Below are 8,117 nucleotides of genomic sequence, written 5' to 3'. Positions count from 1 at the left end.
GGATCCCCTAAATCCACATTTGGGGTTTTGGGATCCCCCAAATCCTATATGGGGTTTTGGGAACCCCTAAATCCTATATGGGGTTTTGGGATCCCCCAAATCCTATATGGGGTTTTGGGGATCCCCCAAATCCACATTTGGGGTTTTGGGGACCCCTAAATCCTATATGGGGTTTTGGGGAGCCCAAATTCAAATTTGGGGTTTTGGGATCCCCCAAATCCATATTTGGGATGTTTTGGGATCCCCCAAATCCTATATGGGGTTTTGGGAACCCCTAAATCCTATATGGGGTTTTTGGGATCCCCCTAATGCACATTTGGGGTTTTGGGATCCCCTAAATCCTATAGGAAAGTTTTGGGAACCCCTAAATCCTATAGGGAAGTTTTGGGATCCCCTAAATCCACATTTGGGGTTTTGGGATCCCCTAAATCCTATAGGAAAATTTTGGGGACCCCAAATTCATATTTAGGGTTTTGCAATCCCCTAAATCCTATATGGGGTTTTGGGGACCCCAAAATCCTACAGGAAAATGTTGGGAACCCCCAATCCTATATGGGATTTTTAGGATCCCCCAAATCCACTTTTCGGGTTTTGGGACCCCTAAATCCTATATGGGGTTTTGGGGACCCCAAAATCCTATAGGAAAGTTTTGGGATCCCCTAAATCCACATTTGGGGTTTGGGGACCCCTGAATCCTGTAGGAAAGTTTTGGGATCCCCCAAATCCTATATGGGGTTTTGGGATCCCCCAAATCCTATATGGGGTTTTGGGATCCTCTAAATCCTATATGGGGTTTTAGGGACCCCAAATTCCACATTTGGAGTTTTGGGATCCCCTAAATCCTATAGGAAAATTTTGGGAACCCCCACATTCATATTTAGGGTTTTGCAATCCCCCAAATCCTATATGGGGTTTTGGGATCCCCCAAAATCCACATTTGGGGTTTTGGGATCCCCTAAATCCTATATAGGGTTTTGGGATCCCCCTAATCCACATTTTGGGTTTTGGGAACCCCTAAATCCTATATGGGGTTTTGGGATCCCCCAAATCCACATTTGGGGTTTTGGGGACCCCTAAATGCACATTTGGGGTTTAGGAATCCCCTAAATCCTATAGGAAAGTTTTGGGAACCCCCAAATTCATATTTAAGGTTTTGGGAACCCCTAAATCCTATAGAAAAATTTTGGGAACCCCCAAATCCTATATGGGGTTATGGGATCCCCTAAATCCACATTTAGGGTTTTGGGATCCCCCTAATCCACATTTGGGGTTTTTGGAGTCCCCTAAATCCTATAGGAAAGTTTTGGGATTCCCTAAATTCATATTTAGGGTTTTGGGATCCACTAAATCCCACATTTGGGGTTTTGGGGACCCCTAAATCCACATTTGGGGTTTTGGGATTCCCCCAAATCTTATATGGGGTTTTGGGGAGCCCAAATTCAAATTTGGGGTTTTAGGATCCCCCAAATCCACATTTGGGGTTTTGGAATCCCCTAAATCCTATATGGGGTTTTGGGGACCTCAAATCCACATTTGGGGTTTTGGGAACCCCTAAATTCTATATGGGCTTTTGGGGATCCCCTAAATCCACATTTGGGGTTTTGGGGACCCCAAAATCCTATAGGGAAGTTTTGAGAACCCCTAAATTCATATTTGGGGTTTTGGGATCCCCCAAATCCTATATGGGGTTTTGGGATCCCCTAAATCCTATATGGGTTTTTGGGATCCCCCTAATCCACATTTGGGGTTTTGGGGACCACTAAATCCTATATGGGGTTTTTGGAATCCCCTAAATCCTATAGGAAAGTTTTGGGGAGCCCAAATTCAAATTTTGGGTTTTAGGATCCTCCAAATCCACATTTGGGGTTTTTGTAACCCCTAAATCCTATATGGGGTTTTGGGGACCCTAAAATCCTATAGGGAAGTTTTGGGATCCCCCAAATCCACATTTGGGGTTTTGGGATCCCCTATATCCTATATGGGGTTTTAGGGACCCCAAATCCACATTTGAGGTTTTTAGGATCCCCCAAATCCACATTTGAGGTTTTTAGGATCCCCCAAATCCACGTTTGGGGTTTTGGGAACCCCTAAATCTTATAAGAAAATTTTTGGGACCCCCAAATCCTATATGGGGTTTTAGGATCCCCCAAATTCACATTTGGGATCCCTAAATCCTATAGGAAAATTTTGGGGACCCCAAAATCCTATAGGGAATTTTTGGGGTCCCCCAAATCCACATTTGGGGTTTTGGAATCCCCTAAATCCTATAGGGAAATTTTGGGAACTCCCCAATCCTATATGGGGTTTTGGGATCCCCTAAATACTATATGGGGTTTTGGGAACGCCTAAATCCTATATTGGGTTTTAGGGACCCCAAATCCACATTTGGGGTTTTGGGAACCCCTAAATCCTATAGGAAAATTTTGGGATTCCCGAAATCTACATTTGGGGTTTTGGGGACCCCTAAATCCTATAGGAAAGTTTTGGGATCCCCCAAATTTTATATGGGGTTTTTAGGATCCCCCAAATCCACATTTGGGGTTTTGGGGACCCCTAAATTTTATATGGGGTTTTGGGATCCCCCAAATCCACATTTGGGGTTTTGGAATCCCCTAAATCCTATATGGGGGTTTGGGATCTCCTAAATCCCACATTCGGGGTTTTGGGAACTCCTAAATCCTATAGAAAAATTTTGGGATCCCACAAATCCACATTTGCGGTTTCGGGGACCCCAAAATCCTATCGGGAAGTTTTGGGATCCCCCAAATCCTATATGGGGTTTTGGGGACCCTAAAATCCTACAGGGAAGTTTTGGGATCCCCCAAATCCATATTTTGGGGTTTTGGGATCCCCTAAATCCTATATGGGGTTTTGGGGACCCCAAAATCCTACAGGAAAATGTTGGGAACCCCCAATCCTATATGGGATTTTTAGGATCCCCCAAATCCACTTTTCGGGTTTTGGGACCCCTAAATCCTATATGGGGTTTTGGGGACCCCAAAATCCTATAGGAAAGTTTTGGGATCCCCTAAATCCACATTTGGGGTTTGGGGATCCCCCAAATCCACATTTGGGGTTTTGGGGACCCCTAAATGCACATTTGGGGTTTTGGAATCCCCTAAATCTTATAAGAAAATTTTGGGAACCCCCAAATCCTATATGGGGTTTTGGGATCCCCGAAATCCACATTTGGGGTTTTGAGGACCCCTAAATCCTATAGGAAAATTTTGGGGACCCCAAATCCTATAAGGGGTTTTGGGATCCCCTAAATCCTATATGGGGTTTTGGGGACCCCTAAATCCACATTTGGGGTTTTGGGATCCCCCAAATCCTATATGGGGTTTTGGGGAGCCCAAATTCAAATTTGGGGTTTTGGGATCCCCCAAATCCACATTTGGGGTTTTGGAATCCCCTAAATCCACATTTGGGGTTTTTAGGATCCCCCAATCCCACACTGAGAACTTTTCGGATCCCCCAATCCTAAATGAAACCCCAAATCCCTTTAGGAACCCCAAAACCCCTCCCACATCCCCACCCCAAAAAACAACCCCGCCCTAAAAACTTTTGGGTTTTTTTTTGTTGTTGGTTTTTTTTTTTTTTTTTGGGGTGGCCCTTTATGGGGGCGGGGCCCCCCCCAAAATCCCAAATCCTCCCCGCCCCCGATCCCGATCCTATTTCGGGCCGCGGCAGCTGCAGGGAAAGGTCAGAGCTTGTAGGGTGACCCCAAAACGCTCCCCCGACCCCAAAACCCCACCCCAAAAACCCCCCAAAAAAACCCCCGGAGTTATAGGGGAAAGGGGTGGGGCGGTTTTGGGGTGGTTTTGGGTTTTTTGGGGGGTTTTTTTGGGGTTCTGGAAGGGGCTGATAAGGGGTGGGGGTTGATAAGGGGGTGGGGCGGCCCTATAAGGTGCCCCGGAACGGGAATGGGGTTTTGGGGTCAGCGCGGTTTTAGGGGATCCTAAATGGGGAAATTTGGGGTGAAGTTGGGATTTAGGGGATCCTAAAAGGGGGAATTTGGGGGAATTTGGGATTTAGGGGATCCTAAAAGGGGGAATTTGGGGTGAAATTGGGATTTAGGGGATCCTAAAAGGGGGAATTTGGGGTTTAGGGGATCCTAAATGTGGGAATTTGGGGTGAAATTGGGATTTAGGGGATCATAAATGGGGGAATTTGGGGTTTAGGGGATCCTAAATGGGGAAATTTGGGGTGAAATTGGGATTTAGGGGATCCTAAATGGGGGAATTTGGGGTTTAGGGGATCCTAAATGGGGGAATTTGGGGGAATTTGGGATTTAGGGGATCCTAAAAGGGGGAATTTGGGGAAAATTGGGATTTAGGGGATCCTAAATGGGGGAATTTGGACGAATTTGGGGTTTAGGGGATCCTAAAAGGGGGAATTTGGGATTTGAGGGATCCTAAATGGGGAAATTGGGATTTAGGGGATCCTTAATGGGGGAATTTGGGGAAAATTGGGATTTAGGGGATCCTAAAAGGGGGAATTTGGGGGAAATTGTGATTTAGGGGATCCTAAATGGGGGAATTTGTGGGAATTTTGAGGAATTTGGGGTTTAGGGGATCCTTAATGGGGGAATTTGGGGGAATTTGGAGGAATTTGAAGTTTAGGAGATCCTAAATGGGGGAATTTGGGATTTAGGGGATGCTAAATGGGGGAATTTGGGATTTAGGGGGATCCTAAAAGGGGAAATTTGGGGGTTAGGGATCCTAAATGGGAGATTTGGGGGATCCTAAATGGGGGAATTTTGGATTTGGGGGATCCTAAATTGGGGGAATTTAGGATTTGGGGGATCCAAAATGGGGAAATTCAGGATTTAGGGGATCCTAAATGGGGGACATTTGGGATTTGGGGTATCCTAAATGGGGAAATTTGGGATTTGGGGGATCCTAAATGGGGGAAATTTGAGGAAAATCGGGATTTAGGGGATCCTAAATGGGGGACATTTGGGATTTGGGGTATCCTAAATGGGGAAATTTGGGATTTGGGGGATCCTAAATGGGGGAAATTTGAGGAAAATCGGGATTTAGGGGATCCTAAATGGGAGATTTGGGGAAATGTGGGATTTAGGGGGTCCCATATGGGGAAATTTGGGATTTAGGGGATGGTAAATGGGGGAATTTGGGATTTATGGGGATCCTAAAAGGGGAAATTTGGGATTTAGGGGGTCCTAAATAGGGAAATTTGTGGGATTTAGGGGATCCTAAATGGGAGAATTTGGGATTTATGGGGTCTGTAATGGGGGATTTATGGGGTCTCTAATGGGGATTTATGGGGTCTCTGATGGGGATTTATGGGGTCTGTAATGGGGATTTATGGGGTCTCTATTTGGGATTTATGGGGTCTCTATTGGGGATTTATGGGGTCTCTAATGGGGGATTTATGGGGTCTCTATTTGGGATTTATGGGGTCTGTAATGGGGGATTTATGGGGTCTGTAATGGGGATTTATGGGGTCTCTATTTGGGATTTATGGGGTCTCTATTTGGGATTTATGGGGTCTGTAATGGGGATTTATGGGGTCTCTAATGGGGGATTTATGGGGTCTGTAATGGGGATTTATGGGGTCTCTAATGGGGATTTATGGGGTCTGTAATGGGGATTTATGGGGTCTCTAATGGGGATTTATGGGGTCTGTAATGGGGATTTATGGGGTCTCTGATGGGGGATTTATGGGGTCTGTAATGGGGGATTTATGGGGTCTCTAATGGGGATTTATGGGGTCTCTATTGGGGATTTATGGGGTCCCTAATGGGGATTTATGGGGTCTGTAATGGGGATTTATGGGGTCTCTAATGGGGATTTATGGGGTCTGTAATGGGGGATTTATGGGGTCTGTAAAGGGGATTTATGGGGTCTGTAATGGGGATTTATGGGGTCTCTAATGGGGATTTATGGGGTCTCTATTTGGGATTTATGGGGTCTGAAATGGGGATTTATGGGGTCTCTATTTGGGATTTATGGGGTCTCTATTGGGGGATTTATGGGGTCTGTAAAGGGGATTTATGGGGTCTGTAATGGGGGATTTATGGGGTCTGTAATGGGGATTTATGGGGTCTGTAATGGGGGATTTATGGGGTCTCTATTTGGGATTTATGGGGTCTGTAATGGGGATTTATGGGGTCTCTATTGGGGATTTATGGGGTCCCTAATGGGGGATTTATGGGGTCTCTATAGGGGATTTATGGGGACTCTAATGGGGATTTATGGGGTCTGTAATGGGGATTTATGGGGTCTCTGATGGGGGATTTATGGGGTCTGTAATGGGGGATTTATGGGGTCTGTAATGGGGGATTTATGGGGTCTCTATTTGGGATTTATGGGGTCTGTAATGGGGATTTATGGGGTCTGTAATGGGGGATTTATGGGGTCTCTATTGGGGATTTATGGGGTCTCTATTTGGGATTTATGGGGTCTGTAATGGGGATTTATGGGGTCTCTAATGGGGGATTTATGGGGTCTCTATTTGGGATTTATGGGGTCTGTAATGGGGGATTTATGGGGTCTGTAATGGGGGATTTATGAGGTCCCTAATGGGGATTTATGGGGTCTCTAATGGGGATTTATGGGGTCTGTAATGGGGATTTATGGGGTCTGTAATGGGGGATTTATGGGGTCTGTAATGGGGATTTATGGGGTCTCTATTTGGGATTTATGGGGTCTCTATTGGGGGATTTATGGGGTCTGTAAAGGGGATTTATATGGTCTGTAATGGGGGATTTATGGGGTCTGTAATGGGGGATTTATGGGGTCTCTATTTGGGATTTATGGGGTCTGTAATGGGGATTTATGGGGTCTCTATTGGGGATTTATGGGGTCCCTAATGGGGGATTTATGGGGTCTGTAATGGGGATTTATGGGGTCTCTAATGGGGATTTATGGGGTCTCTATTTGGGATTTATGGGGTCTGTAATGGGGATTTATGAGGTCCCTAATGGGGATTTATGGGGTCTCTAATGGGGATTTATGGGGTCTGTAATGGGGGATTTATGGGGTCTGTAAAGGGGATTTATGGGGTCTGTAATGGGGATTTATGGGGTCTCTAATGGGGATTTATGGGGTCTGTAATGGGGGATTTATGGGGTCTCTATTGAGGATTTATGGGGTCTCTATTTGGGATTTATGGGGTCTCTAATGGGGATTTATGGGGTCTGTAATGGGGATTTATGGGGTCTCTATTTGGGATTTATGGGGTCTGTAATGGGGGATTTATGAGGTCCCTAATGGGGATTTATGGGGTCTCTAATGGGGATTTATGGGGTCTGTAATGGGGATTTATGGGGTCTCTATTTGGGATTTATGGGGTCTGTAATGGGGGATTTATGGGGTCTGTAATGGGGATTTATGGGGTCTGTAATGGGGATTTATGGGGTCTGTAATGGGGGATTTATGGGGTCTCTATTTGGGATTTATGGGGTCTGTAATGGGGGATTTATGGGGTCTGTAAAGGGGATTTATGGGGTCTGTAATGGGGATTTATGGGGTCTGTAATGGGGGATTTATGGGGTCTCTATTTGGGATTTATGGGGTCTCTATTGGGGATTTATGGGGTCCCTAATGGGGGATTTATGGGGTCTCTATAGGGGATTTATGGGGTCTGTAATGGGGGATTTATGGGGTCTGTAATGGGGATTTATGGGGTCTCTATTTGGGATTTATGGGGTCTCTAATGGGGATTTATGGGGTCTGTAATGGGGGATTTATGGGGTCTCTATTTGGGATTTATGGGGTCTGTAATGGGGATTTATGGGGTCCCTAATGGGGATTTATGGGGTCTGTAATGGGGGATTTATGGGGTCTCTATTTGGGATTTATGGGGTCTCTAATGGGGATTTATGGGGTCCCTAATGGGGATTTATGGGGTCTCTATTTGGGATTTATGGGTTCCCTAATTTTGGGCGGTTCTATGGGGTCCCTATTTTTAGGTGGCTCCCTGGGGTCACCTAATTTTGGGGTGGGGTCTTTAGAGACCCCCAATTCTGGGGTCCCTAATTTTGGGGGGGCTCTATGGGGTCCCTATTGTGGGGATCTATAGGATCCCCTAATTTGGGGGGGGGGTTCTATGGGGTAATTTTGGGGGAAATCTACAGGAACCCCCCTATTTTA

This window comes from Vidua chalybeata, chromosome 1 (assembly GCF_026979565.1).
Source record: "Vidua chalybeata isolate OUT-0048 chromosome 1, bVidCha1 merged haplotype, whole genome shotgun sequence".
Classification (NCBI taxonomy): Eukaryota; Metazoa; Chordata; class Aves; order Passeriformes; family Viduidae; genus Vidua; species Vidua chalybeata.
The sequence above is the reverse complement of the archived record's forward strand: the minus strand, read 5'-3'. Positions refer to the sequence as shown.